Below are 15,723 nucleotides of genomic sequence, written 5' to 3' on the forward strand. Positions count from 1 at the left end.
GCCAGCTGCATGTCTTTCAGCACATTTCTTCAAAATGAAAAAACAAACATACAAATTTATTAGACAATAGCCTACAAAGTGTATCAAAATTATTAATAACTATAGCCTACTAGAAAAGTATAAGTCAAGAACATTATAGCTCCAATATAATTACACGTCAGAAGAAACTTAATAATATTTAAATGTCTCACTCCCATCCTGCAGCAGCAGCAAACCGCCTCCCGCTGAAGACGTGGTCCTTCTCCCTCCTCAGCCTGATCAGCTGGGCCACATCATCGTCAGTCCCTGAACACAATAATATAAAGTGACAATACACTTTGCTCCAGTACTATCGTGAAACGCCAATGCAATGTACTGATACTAGTTAGCAATGCTAACAGTGGCTACCAATGGTGGCTAACAGATAGCTAAAGGCTAATGTTAGCTAGCTGGGTTTTTACTGTAGAGGTGTAATTATAGTACCTGTGATGTACAAGTTATAACGTGTCTAACCAAAGTGAAACAATCGTCCAACATTTTAAAAGTACTTACATTTGTAGGTCAGCTCCCGCCGTCCGCCTTCGCATTCCGGTCTGTCAGCCATTTCTTCTGTTTGAACTGTAATGCATGATGGGATATATTGCTCGCATAGTGAACATCAGTCATACGTTACTTTTCAAAATGCATTGTTGGATATATTGAGTGGACTATATAGTGTATAACCATGCTCACTCAGTATTGGGCCAGCAATACAAAATGGCCTCTCCACTATATAGTGCACTATATGGGGGATAGGGAGGGATTTCAGACACAGCCTTCATCTTTGGCCACATCTTTCGTGCGAATAACGCACATCTTTCGCGAGAATGAATTTGCTTCAACTTTCGCGCGAATCAATTCACTTCATCTTTGTACGAATGAATTCCCTTCATCTTTGTACGAATGAATTCCCTTCATCTTGTACGAATGAATTTGCTTCATCTTTGTACGAATGAATTTGCTTCATCTTGTATGAATGAATTCCCTTCATCTTTCGTATGAATGAATTTGCTTCATCTTTGTACTAATTAATTCGCTTCATCTTTGTACGAATGAATTCCCTTCATCTTTGTACGAATGAATTCCCTTCACCTTTCGTATGAATGAATTTGCTTCATCCTCCGTATGAATAAATTTGATTCATCTTTGTACGCATTAATTCGCTTCATCTTTGTATGAATGAATTCCCTTCATCTTTCGTATGAATGAATTTGCTTCATCTTTGTACTAATTAATTCGCTTCATCTTTGTACGAATGAATTCCCTTCATCTTTGTACGAATGAATTCCCTTCATCTTTCGTATGAATGAATTCCCTTCATCTTTGTACGAATGAATTCCCTTCATCTTTCGTATGAATGAATTCCCTTCATCTTTGTACGAATGAATTCCCTTCATCTTTCGTATGAATGAATTCCCTTCATCTTTCGTATGAATGAATTTGCTTCATCTTTCGTATGAATTAATTCCCTTCATCTTTCGTATGAATGAATTTGCTTCATCTTCCGTATGAATGAATTAGCTTCATCTCTGTTGTTGCCGTGATTCACCGTGAGAACCTTTGATCTTCCGTCTCATTTGTCTGCATGTTCATTCATAAAGCTCTTTGCATTGACCGTATATGGTTGAATGTGGGCGTGAAAAGGGCGGAATAAGAGGCTGAACTACGTGTGCATATCTCCAGGTGGTTTGTGATTTATAAACGGAACATTATGTAAAGTTTGCGTGTGAACGGTTTTATAATCAGAATTAATTTTGGCGCGCGCCATTTCCGGGTTTTCGGAGTACACACTCTTTTATTAGGGAGTCTACACACTCTTTTATTAATGAGACCCCAGTACCTGATGACCTCAGAGGTCGAGGTGGTTCATAAAGTAGTAGCAGATCAGCAATGTATTTTGGGCCTAAACCATTCAGTGCTTTATAAACCATCAGCAGGATTTTAAAGTCTATTCTCTGACAGACAGGAAGCCAGTGTAGAGATCTAAGAACTGGAGTTGTAGAGGCAGGGATAGGTTTCTCACTTTTCACTGGGAGTGTGAGTGTGTCTGTGTGTGTGTTTGTGTGTCACTGGGGCTGACTGATTGCCTAATAAATATCACCTGCAACTGCCTGTGAATCTGTTTGCCTGGTGCAGGGAGAGAGGAGGCAGGGTGCTGATATTTCTGTTGACCGCTAAAGCTTTTTACCACCACATAGTTGAGATCTACAAGTCTATCTTCATGAAATATATGTTTGAAAGTATGTTTTATCGAGAAGGTCAAATAAACACCCTCGAATTGCAGTAACGGCTTCATGTTTCCTCCCTTGGAGTCAGCACATCAGACAGATCCCTGTATTCCCCTCTCTGTGACTAATTTAGTTTTTGATAGTCACGCAACTGGAGTAATGTGGTCTACTTTTTTGGTCCTTGTTAGGACTTGAGCAGCAGCATTCTGTATGAGCTGCAGCCGTCTGATGGACTTTTTAGGGAGTCCTGTAAAGACCCCGTTCCAGTAGTCTAGTCTGCTAAAGATAAATGCATGGAGGAGTTTTTCTGCATCCTGCTGAGACATGAGTCCTTTAATCCTTGATATATTCTTAAGGTGATAGTAGGCGGACTTTGTAATTGTCTTAATGTGGCTGCTGAAATGAAGGTCTGAGTCTAAGACTACACCAAGGTTTCTGGCTTGGTTTGAACATTTCATCTGTGCAGATTGGAGCTGAGCAGTAACCTTTAACATTTCTTCCTCCAAAAACAATCATTTCAGTTTTTTCTTTGTTTAACTGAAGAAAGTTCTGTCTCGTCCAGTCATTGATTTGTTCAATGCATTTCCTCAGTGTTTGTATGGGACTATAATCCCCTGGTGATATGGTGATGTAAATGTGTGTGTCATCTGCATAGCTATGGTATTTTATTTTGTTGTTTCTTATTATCTGACCTAAGGGGAGCATGTAGATGTTGAATAGCAGAGGCCCCAGAATGGATCCCTGAGGTACTCCACATACGATTTTCATCCGCTCAGATGTGTATTTACCTATAGACACAAAATAGTCCTGGTCATTTAAATAGGACTTAAGCCAATTTAGTACTGCACCAGAGAGTCCCACCTAGTTTTCAAGTCTGTCCAGTAGTATCTTGTGGTCAACTGTGTCAAAAGCAGCACTAAGATCAGGGTTTCCCCTAGAAAAAATTACCACCGGACAACGTGACCGGCAGGTTTTCAATTTACCGGACAAATGTTTGAAATTACGGTCAAATATTATCTGAATTTATTGAGCTTAAAATGATATGCAGGCTGTATAAGAATGATATCGAGGCATGTCAATTTATAGCATAATCTTTTTATTGAGAAGAAGGCTATATCAAATAAAATGAGTGCCATCAATTGACTCTCGTGTGTAACTTCTATAATAAATAAATAAATATTGCACAAGCCTGCTCTCTTTTAACAGGAACATAAAACAAATGCAAACAATTGCAACTACAATTTGCAAACAAAAAAACACATCTGTACTGGCTCATACCATTTTAATAACACAGCGTGTTGCCAACTTGAAATCAAATAGCTGCAATAAAAACTCAAGATAAACGAACAAAAAAAATCCCTTAACATGTTTCTGGCTTGAGACATTTTAGCCTACTTCTAACGCATTTTCACTGCAGTGAACTGTGCAGCAGCTGACTTAAAATCAAAAGTCTCAAGTGTCTCTCCACAACTTGCAATGCGCATCAGTCTTGTGACCTTGTTCTCCCCCAGGCGATTTTGCTGCGCTGTTTTGATCCGGTTCTGCAGAGAGAAACCTCTCTCTGCTGGCACACTGGAGAAGGGTTCACGCAGGCTATTTTGGCCAGTTTAGCCCACTCAGGGTAGATTTCGCTGAAATCATTGATCAAAACTTCACAGGCTGTTAAGAAGTTCAAACCTCCACAGCCGCGGAGCTCTGTCATTACAGCGATGGCATCTCGTTGCGCACTTGCGGCATCAATGAGCGGGGCTGTAGCTGGAGCCGACTCATCCTCACTGGTAATTTCTTTGCCAAAATGACCAATAATGGTTTGGATGGCTGATTCAGCATACTCCTGAAGCACTGAACAGACGGAGTGATAATGAATCAGGGGTGGCCACGCAGGGGTAAGGGTTAGTGTAAGGGATCCCGGTCCAATGCACTGGCCATCACAGCTCTCCACCAGGGTTAGGGCCTACTTCTAATTGAGGCCTTGGGGATGGAGCGTGCCCAGTCTGGCGATCCAGAGACTTTCTGCCCTCCGTCTCTGGGCCACGCTCCATTTGGGGTTCACTTCCAGGACCGGGGCCCGGACAGCGTCCCACCCGTGTAGGAGGAAGTGTCCCACCACCAGGGTGTGACTCTCCCTCCCCCGTAGAATATTATATTTGTGCTGGGTAAACCTCACCCAGACTGTGTTCCCTGTCTCCCCGACATACTGTATCCCACAGGTAGCACAGCTGAGGAGGTACACACAATTCCTGGTGTGAGGGCCTCTCAGCAGCTGTATCTTAAAAATATTTGTATTGTGTTTATTTCACAACCAGGTTTGGTGTTTAAAAAATTGCCCGTGACCCCTGGATTTAGGGGTCAACAAAGGCGGGAGTTTTGCCTTCAGCAGGTAAGACTGCAGGTTTCTCTTCTTCCAGTATGCTGCAATAATCCTCCTGTTTTTTTGCAGCACCTCTGTCCCTCCAATGATGGCAGTAAAATTGTTTCTAATCACTCTCACTAATTTCACAGTGGATGGTGAATATTTAGAGACAAAGGGGAGGATTGGAGAGGCCTGTGTGGGCCTAGTCTCCTGAAAGGTTTTGAAGCACTTTCTCAAGAAAGAGCGAGGGTACCCTCTTGTGGCCAAAGCTGAGAACAGCGTTTTAGTGGCCTGTTTAAAATCCCCTTTGTCACTACAGATCCTGTGAAACCTCAACAGCTGAGACTTCACCAGTCCAGCAAAGGTGTGTTTTGGATGGTGGCTTGTCTTATAGAGCGGATCGTGAGTGTCTGTCTCCTTAAAGAACACCTTCACATCCAATCTGTTTGTCTCCTGGAATCCCACACCCTTGTAGGTTTTGGTGTCCAGGAAATCCACAGACGTGAAGCTGGTGGTGGATTTCAGCGTGATGGATTTATTGTGGCGATTGAGAGTGTGTAAAAAATGTTTGAAATCCTACTCTGAGTGGGGCCAGATCCCCCTGATATCATCCAGGTACCTGAGGTAATGGAGGGGTTTCTTTGTGCAGGTAGCTTGGGCTGATTTCTCCCACTCTGCCATGAAAATGTTGGCATACGCCGGGGCAAATTTCTTGCCCATGGTGGTGCCTTTAATCTGCAGGAAGAAATCTTCATTAAAGACAAAGTCATTCTGGGTCAGATTGATCTCTAATAGTTGAATCAGTTCTTTGTCTGGTCTCTTTTTGTTGGGATATTTTTGAAAAATGTTTTTGACAGCCTGTATGCCCTCCTGTATGTCAGTGTGTGTGTAGAGGCTGTCCATGTCCAGGGTGAAGAGCATGGCGTCCTGTGGAATGGGGAGCGTCCTAATTGTTTCCACGTAGTGTCAGGTGTCTTTAATGTATCCCTCGTGTGTGATGGAGAGAGGATTGAGGAAGGAATCCATGTATTCCACTGTGTGGTAGGTGTCACTGCTGCTGTCAGAGACGATCGGTCTCCCTGGAGGGATTTCGTGTGGCCTGCTCCGCTTTGCAGGATCCTTGTGGATCTTTGGCAGCATATAAAATAACCTGGGCCTGGGTTCAGAGGTTCAGAGGAGGTATGTTTTCTGTTTAAAATGTATGAACTTTTTGGCTAATAGGTTTCAAATAATATTTTCAACTAATTTGACTGATTCTGGGTAGAGTGGTTTTTCTAATTTGGAGTAATATTGTTTATCCTGTAGCTGTCTGTATCCCTCCATCAGATACTGCTCTCGATCCATGATCACCACCACACTGCCCTTATCAGCTGTTTTTCAGCTCCTCCAGTGCCACAGCCTCCTCTGGGCTGAGGTTCGGCCCGTTGTGGCTGATCCTGAAGTGCTGGTCAAAGTGATCGACATCAGCTGTGATGAGGGCAGCAAGCTCAGGTGGCAGCGTGCCCTCAGGTGGAGTCCAGTTCGAGGCGGGGGTGAATTTTGGTGGATCTGTATCCTCTTTGTGTTCATAATATGTGGCTAATTCTAATCTCCTATGATAATGTTGAATGTCCCATCTGCTCTGTTCAATGATGTTTTTGTTTCTGCCTTTTGTGGGGATGAAATTTAAACCCCAGGGGTTATGGTTAGGGGTTAGGGTTAGGGTTAGGGGTGGTTATGGTAAGGGATCCCGGTCCTATTCACTGGCCATCACAGCTCTCCACCAGGGTTAGGGTCTACTTCTCATTGAGGCCTTGGGGATGGAGCGTTCCCAGTCTGGCGATCCAGAGACATTCCGCCCTCCGTCTCTTGGCCACGCGCCATTTGGGGTTTGCCTCCAGGACAGGGGCCCGGACAGCGTCCCACCCGTGGAGGAGGAAGTGTGCCACCACCAGGATTGTGTGCCCTCTCTCCCCTTCATACTGTATCCCACAGGTGGGCCTGTTGTGGCTGATCCTGAAGTGCTGGTCAAAGTGATCAACATCAGCTGCGATGAAGGCAGCAAGCTCAGGTGGCAGCGTGCCCTCAGGTGGAGTCCAGGTCGAGGCAGGGGTGAATTTTGGTGGATCTGTATCCTCTTTGTGTTGGTTATATGTGGCTAATTCTAATCTCCTATAATACTGTTGGATGTCCCATCTGCTCTGTTCAATGATGTTGTTATGGATTGTCACCAGGACTGGACCCAAAAGCAGAACTCAGGCAAGATGGATTGTGAAAATACAAGTCTTTTATTTGGAGTTCACTCTGTGGTAATGGTGCCGTGAGTACAGAGCAGAGCAGTCCCTCTCTCCGGCGTACTCACACAGAGGGGAACTGGAGCTCAGGCAAAGGCAGGCAGGTTCAGCAGCAGACAGGGAAGCGATCAGCACGAGAGCGGGAAGCATGCACGGCAATCTCTGAAGCAAGATGGAAACACACAAGGACGTCAGCTAAACACACAAAGACAAGCAAAACATAAATGCTTGAGGAGCCATTGACTCAGAATACCACTGAGAACTGAAGTACGATCTGGTGATGAGTAGGAGGAAATCCAGAGGCTTTATAGGAGAGGGTTGATTAGTGAATGGCTTCACCTAGTGCTGCCTGTTGATTGAAAACCGCACCCACATTCACCCACAAGAAACAAACAAGGGGAAGAGACACAGGAGTAACAGTAACAGACAGGGAAATGACAAAACACACACAGAGGGAGAGGGGAGGGCTGCCATGATGAGGATCATGACAGATGTTTTTGTTTCTGCCTTTCGTTGGGATGAAATTGAGGCCTCTGTTGAGCAGGGTGAATTGTGGGGGTGTTAATTTGAAGTGTTTTGCCAAAACTAAGACACTTTTATTCCCCTCCTGTCCTTGCAGGCTTCTGGGGATTTCTAGTTTAGGTGCTGGCCCCAGTGCTGCAGCATGAGTCCAGCTGTCTCACGGGTCCAGTGGATTTTGTCCCCGACAGTCTTGAAGGACGTCTGCAGGAGTTTGGGTATGAATTTTAGGTTTTGTTCAATGTATTCATTGAGGCGGATCAGGGAATTAATCTCTGTTGTTGTGAGAGCTCCAGAAAAATTAATTAATGGGACCCATATATCCACCTGAGGGAATTTATTTATTGCAGACCTCACTGCAGTCTGCAACTGTTTGACTGTTGTCTGCTGAATGTTTTGGTTTCGGTTATTCAGGCCGAAGGACAGACCACCTTCTCCACCATGGTGGAGACCACGGCCCTGGAGAGGATGGCCTCTGCGTGCCTAAAGGTGGCTCTTGGGTAGCTGACAATTTGTAACCCATCTTTGTTACATGGTGGGATTCTGGCCACATTCGAATCCCCCATGACGAGCCATTTCTTGGTCACGCTGAGGTTTCAATCCTTCATCTTATTTCTCGTGTTGATGTGTCTGCTTGGCTTGCATCTCGGTGTCTGTGAACTGTCGTGTGTCTCTGTATCTGTCTCTGTTTCTTTTTCTAGGGGATTCAAATTTGTGTTTTGTGATCCTAGATTAAGCTGGCGTTGAACTGCAAACCTCAGCCTGCACGGAGGTGGGACAGCGACAGGACTGAGAGCAGGTGGAGGTGCATTTTCAGGGAGGGATCTGACTCAGGTGGGCTTCCAGCTCCTGTGGGGACAGATCAATAATTAAGTCCTGGCCCTCGTACACAGAGGGGTTTCGAACAGGGGAGACAGCAGGCCTGGCGTCCCTGACTGGAGTGCGTTTGACTCTCTGGGCCTTAGGTGAGGCTTCCTGGGGGGCAGGTGTGAGGAAAGTCTCCTCACCGACCACAGGAGACCACCCTCCCTGGACTGGCTCAGTCATAGTGGCTACGGAAACCGGCACCGCCACAGCTGGTGGCTGCGTGACAATCTCTGCCGCCATGTGCACGACGTGAGTCTGAGGAGGGGTGGGGGCGGGAGGGATGCACTCAGTTTGAGTTGCGTGTGAGGGTGTGGGTGCAGGTGTGGATGTGTTTGGGGGCTGTGTGAGTCCGGCCACCAACAGAGCTTCTGTCTGCTCTAGGGTGCCTTCGTTGAGGCGACGACCCAGGTTTTTTCGTGCCCAGGAAGAAGCCAACTCGAGGGGAGCACGCCAGTGGTGAGCAGACATTTTGCCCAGCTGTGCAACCTCAGCCTCCATCACACCCTCATAATGCTCCCTGAGAATCAACATTGTTGTGTACGCCCAATTCTTTGCGTTCCCCTCTATCAGGGCCTGTGTGTGAGGAGTGGGGGCTTGATGTTATCTGCCAGGTTCTGCCCCATTCTGGTGATGGTAGGAGGAGGGTCAGACACCGAGATGTTTTTCAGGTGGTGGACAGTTTTAATGATGGTGTGTATCACACGCACCTTCTTCACAAAATCAGGGTCATCTGACCACTCCTCCCTGTTGTTCTGTTTGTCCCTTGTATTGTTGTTGTTGTTATTGTACATGTCTCTTTTGTTGTTGTTCATGTACTTTTTGTTGTAGTGTGTCTTTGTAAACTGCTTGTGTTTATGTGTGTTATTTTTTCTGGGTCCGTAGGGAGCCCGTGTTTCCAAAAATTGATGCTTGTAGCCTTGTTTGTAGGGTCGGCAGCGAGATCTGTCATCTCTGTCGTCCTCACGTCTGACCCGGGTTACTTTTTTAGGTATTCTGGAGCACCTGGAGTACATTTGGCGACACTTCAGACACACCACGTTTGACCTCCGAGGAAGAGCAGTAAGTTGAAGCGCTTGTTTGGGTAATCTCGGTGCTCACTCTAGGCTCAGGGAGTCTCTTTGCTGGTGGGATGTCCCTACCCATAGTCTCCCCTTGTTTCAGGGGAGATTCAGGCTGGGTTAGGGTGCCCCATTGTGGACATTTGTGTGTATGGGAGGAGTCCTCAGTCTGGTGCTTTTTGCACTCAGCGCTGAGGTCCCGGTGTCCACGGGGACAGTCACATTCGCCAACATGGCAAATGGCGTCCATTCATCGCTGAAATTGTACATTTCCAAGGCCCTGTTGCAACGTTTCGGTGAGATTTGTCACCTTCTTCAGGCAGGGCCTGAAATAAACTGCTCAAACGAGGTTTAAGCAAAGCTTTTTGGCCTTGAAACCGAGTTGCCTCGACGAGCTAGAAGCTAGCAGCCTGTAGCTGCATGCTAGGTGGCGAGGCGTTTTGAGCGTCTTCGTCGAGTGTTATGGTGCGTTCACACCAAACGTGAATGGAATCATTCGCGTAAAGGAATTACATGTGAAGTCAATGCAGAGACACGTATCGCGCGAATTGGGCAACGCAAATGGCGTGTATCTTTCGCGCGAACGACGCGCATCTTTCGTACGAACGCCGCAAATCTTTTGCGCGAACGACGCGCATCTCTCGCGTGAACAACACAAATATTTCAGGCGAACGACGCGCATCTTTTGCGCGAACGCCGCACATCTTTCGCGCGAACGCAGGAAATCTCTCGCACGAACGTCGCAAATCTTTCACGCGAACGACGCGCATCTTTCAAGCTAACGACGCTCATCTTTCGCGCAAATGCTGCGCATCTTTGACGCAAATGCTGCGCATCTTTCGCGCAAATGCTGCGAATCTTTCACGTGAACACCACAAATCTTTCACGTGAACGCCACAAATCTTTCACGTGAACGCCACGAATCTGTCGCGCGAACGCCACGAATCTGTCGCGCGAACGCCACAAATCTTTCACGTGAACGCCACGAAACTGTGTTCCCTGTCTCCCCTACATACTATATCCCACAGGTAGCACAGCTGAGGAGGTACACACAATTCCTGGTGTGAGGGCCTCTCAGCAGCTGTATTTTAAAAATGTTTTTTGTTTGCTTGTTTCACAACCAGGTTTGGTGTTTAAAAAATTGCCATGACCCCTGGATTTAGGGGTCAACAAAGGCGGAAGTTTTGCCTTCGCCAGGTAAGACTGCAGGTTTCTATTCTCCCTGTATGCTGCAATAATCCTCCTGTTTTTTTGCAGCACCTCTGTCCCTCCAATGATTGAAGTAAAATTGTTTCTAATCACTCACTAATTTCACATTTGATGGTGAATATTTAGAGGCAAAGGGGAGGATTGGAGAGGCCTGTGTGGGCCTAGTCTCCCGAAAGGTTTTGAAGCACTTTCTCAAGAAGGAGCGAGGGTACCCTCTTGTGGCCAAAACTGAGAACAGCGTTTTAGTGGCCTGTTTAAAATCCCCTTTGTCACTACAGATCCTGTGAAACCTCAACAGCCCAGCAAAGGTGTGTTTTGGATGGTGGCTTGTCTTATAGAGCAGAGCGTGAGTGTCTGTCTCCTTAAAGAACACCTTCACATCCAATCTGTTTGTCTCCCTGAACCCCACACCCTTGTAGGTTTTGGTGTCCAGGAAATCCACAGATGTGAAGCTGGTGGTTGATTTCAGGGTGATGGATTTGTTGTGGTGATTGAGAGTGTGTAAAAAATGTTTGAAATCCTACTCTGAGTGGGGCCAGATCCCCCTGATATCATCCAGGTACCTGAGGTAATGGAGGGGTTTCTTTGTGCAGGTAGCTAGGACTGATTTCTCCCACTCTGCCATGAAAATGTTGGCATATGCCGGGGCAAATTTCTTGCCCATGGTGGTGCCTTTAATCTGCAGGAAGAAATCTTCATTAAAGACAAAGTCATTCCAGGTCAGATTGATCTCTAATAGTTGAATTAGTTCTTTGTCTGGTCTCTTTTTGTTGGGATATTTTTGAAAACTGTTTTTGACAGCCTGTATGCCCTCCTGTATGTCAGTGTGTGTGTAGAGGCTGTCCATGTCCAGGGTGAAGAGCATGGCGTCCTGTGGAATGGGGAGCGTCCTAATTGTTTCCACGTAGTGTCAGGTGTCTTTAATGTATCCCTCGTGTGTGATGGAGAGAGGATTGAGGAAGGAATCCATGTATTCCGCTGTGTGGTAGGTGTCACTGCTGCAGTCAGAGACGATCGGTCTCCCTGGAGGGATTTCGTGTGGCCTGCTCCACTTTGCAGGATCCTTGTGGATCTTTGGCAGCATATAAAATAACCTGGGCCTGGGTTCAGAGGTGCAGAGGAGGTATGTTTTCTGTTTAAAATGTATGAATTTTTTGGCTAATAGGTTTCAAATTATTTTTTTAACTAATTTGACTGATTCTGGGTAGAGTGGTTTTTCTAATTTGGAGTAATATTGTTTATCCTGTAGCTGTCTGTATCCCTCCAACAGATACTGCTCTCGATCCATGATCACCACCACACTGCCCTTATCAGCTGTTTTTCAGCTCCTCCAGTGCCACAGCCTCCTCTGGGCTGAGGTTCAGCCTGTTGTGGCTGATCCTGAAATGCTGTTCAAAGTGATCGACATCAGCTGCGATGAGGGCAGCGAGCTCGGGTAGCAGCGTGCCCTCAGGTGGAGTCCAGGTCGAGGCGGGGGTGATTTTTGGTGGATCTGTATCTTCTTTGTGTTCATAATATGTGGCTAATTCTAATCTCCTATGATAATGTTGGATGTCCCATCTGCTCTGTTCAATGATGTTTTTGTTTCTGCCTTTTGTGGGGATGAAATTTAAACCCTAGGGGTTAGCGTTAGGGTTAGGGGTGGTTAGGGTTAGGGATCCCGGTCCTATTCACTGGCCATCACAGCTCTCCACCAGGGTTAGGGTCTACTTCTCATTGAGGCCTTGGGGATGGAGCGTTCCCAGTCTGGCGATCCAGAGACATTCCGCCCTCCGTCTCTGGGCCACGCGCCATTTGGGGTTCGCCTCCAGGACAGGGGCCCGGACAGCGTCCCACCCGTGGAGGAGGAAGTGTCCCACCACCAGGGTGTGACTCTCCCTCCCCCTCAAAACATTGTACCTGTGCGGGGTAAACCTCACCAGGATTGTGTGCCCTGTCTCCCCTTCATACTGTATCCCACAGGTAGCACAGCTGAGGAGGTACACACAATTCCTGGTGTGAGGGCCTCTCCGCAGCTGTATCAAAAAAATGTTTTTTGTTTGCTTGTTTCACAACCAGGTTTGGTGTTTAAAAAATTTCCGTGACCCCTGGATTTAGGGGTCAACAAAGGTGGAAGTTTTGCCTTCGCCAGGTAAGACTGCAGGTTTCTATTCTTCCTGTATGCTGCAATAATCCTCCTGTTTTTTTGCAGCACCTCTGTCCCTCCAATGATGGAAGTAAAATTGTTTCTAATCCCTCTCACTAATTTCACAGTTGATGGTGAATATTTAGAGACAAAGGGGAGGATTGGAGAGGTGTTCATGGGCCTAGTCTTCTGAAATGATTTAAAACACTTTCTCAAGAAGGAGCGAGTGTACCCTCTTGTGGCCAAAGCTGAGAACAGCGTTTTAGTGGCCTGTTTAAAATCCCCTTTGTCACTACAGATCCTGTGAAACCTCAACAGCTGAGACTTCACCAGCCCAGCAAAGGTGTGTTTTGGATGGTGGCTTGTCTTATAGAGCAGAGCTTGAGTGTCTGTCTCCTTAAAGAACACCTTCACATCCAATCTGTTTGTCTCCTGGAATCCCACACCCTTGTAGGTTGTGGTGTCCAGGAAATCCACAGACGTGATGCTGGTGGTTGATTTCAGCGTGATGGATTTATTGTGGTGATTGAGAGTGTGCAAAAAAAAGTTTGAAATCCTACTCTGAGTGGGGCCAGATCCCCCAGATATCATCCAGGTACCTGAGGTAATGGAGGGGTTTCTTTGTGCAGGTAGCTAGGGCTGATTTCTCCCACTCTGCCATGAAAATGTTGGCATACGTCGGGGCAAATTTCTTGCCCATGGTGGTGCCTTTAATCAGCAGGAAGAAATCTTCATTAAAGACAAAGTCATTCTGGGTCAGATTGATCTCTAATAGTTGAATTAGTTCTTTGTCTGGTCTCTTTTTGTTGGGATATTTTTGAAAACTGTTTTTGACAGCCTGTATGCCCTCCTGTATGTCAGTGTGTGTGTAGAGGCTGTCCATGTCCAGGGTGAAGAGCATGGCGTCTTGTGGAATGGGGAGCGTCCTAATTGTTTCCACGTAGTGTCAGGTGTCTTTAATGTATCCCTCGTGTGTGATGGAGAGAGGATTGAGGAAGGAATCCATGTATTCCGCTGTGTGGTAGGTGTCACTGCTGCAGTCAGAGACGATCGGTCTCCCTGGAGGGATTTCGTGTGGCCTGCTCCACTTTGCAGGATCCTTGTGGATCTTTGGCAGCATATAAAATAACCTGGGCCTGGGTTCAGAGGTGCAGAGGAGGTATGTTTTCTGTTTAAAATGTATGAATTTTTTGGCTAATAGGTTTCAAATTATTTTTCAACTAATTTGACTGATTCTGGGTAGAGTGGTTTTTCTAATTTGGAGTAATATTGTTTATCCTGTAGCTGTCTGTATCCCTCCATCAGATACTGCTCTCGATCCATGATCACCACCACACTGCCCTTATCAGCTGTTTTTCAGCTCCTCCAGTGCCACAGCCTCCTCTGGGCTGAGGTTCGGCCTGTTGTGGCTGATCCTGAAGTGCTGATCAAAGTGATCGACATCAGCTGTGATGAGGGCAGCGAGCTCGGGTAGCAGCGTGCCCTCAGGTGGAGTCCAGGTCGAGGCAGGGGTGATTTTTGGTGGACCTGTATCCTCTTTGTGTTCATAATATGTAGCTAATTCTAATCTCCTATGATAATGTTGAATGTCCCATCTGCTCTGTTCAATGATGTTTTTGTTTCTGCCTTTTGTGGGGATGAAATTTAAACCCTAGGGGTTAGGGTTAGGGTTAGGGTTAGGGATCCCGGTCCTATTCACTGGCCATCACAGCTCTCCACCAGGGTTAGGGTCTACTTCTCATTGAGGCCTTGGGAATGGAGCGTTCCCAGTCTGGCGATCCAGAGACATTCCGCCCTCCGTCTCTGGGCCACGCGCCATTTGGGGTTTGCCTCCAGGACAGGGGCCCGGACAGCGTCCCACCCGTGGAGGAGGAAGTGTGCCACCACCAGGGTGTGACTCTCCCTCCCCCTCAAAACATTGTACCTGTGCGGGGTAAACCTCACCAGGATTGTGTGCCCTGTCACCCCTTCATACTGTATCCCACAGGTTGGCCTGTTGTGGCTGATCCTGAAGTGCTGGTCAAAGTGATCGACATCAGCTGCGATGAAGGCAGCGAGCTCAGGTGGCAGCGTGCCCTCAGGTGGAGTCCAGATCGAGGCAGAGGTGAATTTTGGTGGATCTGTATCCTCTTTGTGTTGGTTATATGTGGCTAATTCTAATCTCCTATAATACTGTTGGATGTTGGACTCAAAAGCAGAACTCAGGCAAGATGGATTGTGAAAATACAAGTCTTTTATTTGGAGTTCACTCTGTGGTAATGGTGCCGTGAGTACAGAGCAGAGCAGTCCCTCTCTCCGGCGTACTCACACAGAGGGTAACTGGAGCTCAGGCAAAGGCAGGCAGGTTCAGCAGCAGACAGGGAAGCGATCAGCACGAGAGCGGGAAGCATGCACGGCAATCTCTGAAGCAAGATGGAAACACACAAGGACGTCAGCTAAACACACACAAAGACAAGCAAAACATAAATGCTTGAGGAGCCATTGACTCAGAATACCACTGAAAACTGAAGTACAATCTGGTGATGAGTAGGAGGAAATCCAGAGGCTTTATAGTAGAGGGTTGATTAGTGAATGGCTTCACCTAGTGCTGCCTGTTGATTGAAAACCCCGCCCACATTCACCCACAAGAAACAAACAAGGGGAAGAGACACAGGAGGAGGAGTAACAGACAGGGAAATGACAAAACACACACACAAAGAGGGAGAGGGGAGGGCTGCCATGATGAGGATCATGACAGATGTTTTTGTTTCTGCCTTTCGTGGGGATGAAATTGAGGCCTCTGTTGAGCAGGGTGAATTGTGGGGGTGTTAATTTGAAGTGTTTTGCCAAAACTAAGACACTTTTATCCCCCTCCTGTGCTTGCAGGCTTCTGGGGATTTCTAGGTGAGGTGCTGGCCCCAGTGCTGCAGCATGAGTCTAGCTGTCTCACAGGTCCAGTGGATTTTGTCCCTGACAGTCTTGAAGGAGGTCTGCAGGAGTTTGGGTATTAATTTTAGGGTTTTTTCAAAGTATTCATTGAGGCGGATCAGGGAATTAATCTCTGTTGTTGGGAGAGCTCCAGAAAAATTAATTA

At 46.6% G+C, this 15,723-nt stretch overlaps 1 long non-coding RNA gene across 1 annotated transcript; it reads right to left on the reverse strand.

Annotated features, from left to right (window-relative positions):
- Nucleotides 1-14,865: 14,865 nt before the first annotated feature.
- On the reverse strand, nucleotides 14,866-15,437 carry LOC117826995. Its single transcript, XR_004634123.1, has 2 exons — nucleotides 15,146-15,437; nucleotides 14,866-15,052 (listed from the first exon to the last, which is right to left on the reverse strand). It is a non-coding gene; the product is annotated as an uncharacterized LOC117826995 (long non-coding RNA).
- Nucleotides 15,438-15,723: the final 286 nt, after the last annotated feature.

Source organism: Notolabrus celidotus, chromosome 15 (genome assembly GCF_009762535.1).
Source record: "Notolabrus celidotus isolate fNotCel1 chromosome 15, fNotCel1.pri, whole genome shotgun sequence".
NCBI lineage: Eukaryota > Metazoa > Chordata > Actinopteri > Labriformes > Labridae > Notolabrus > Notolabrus celidotus.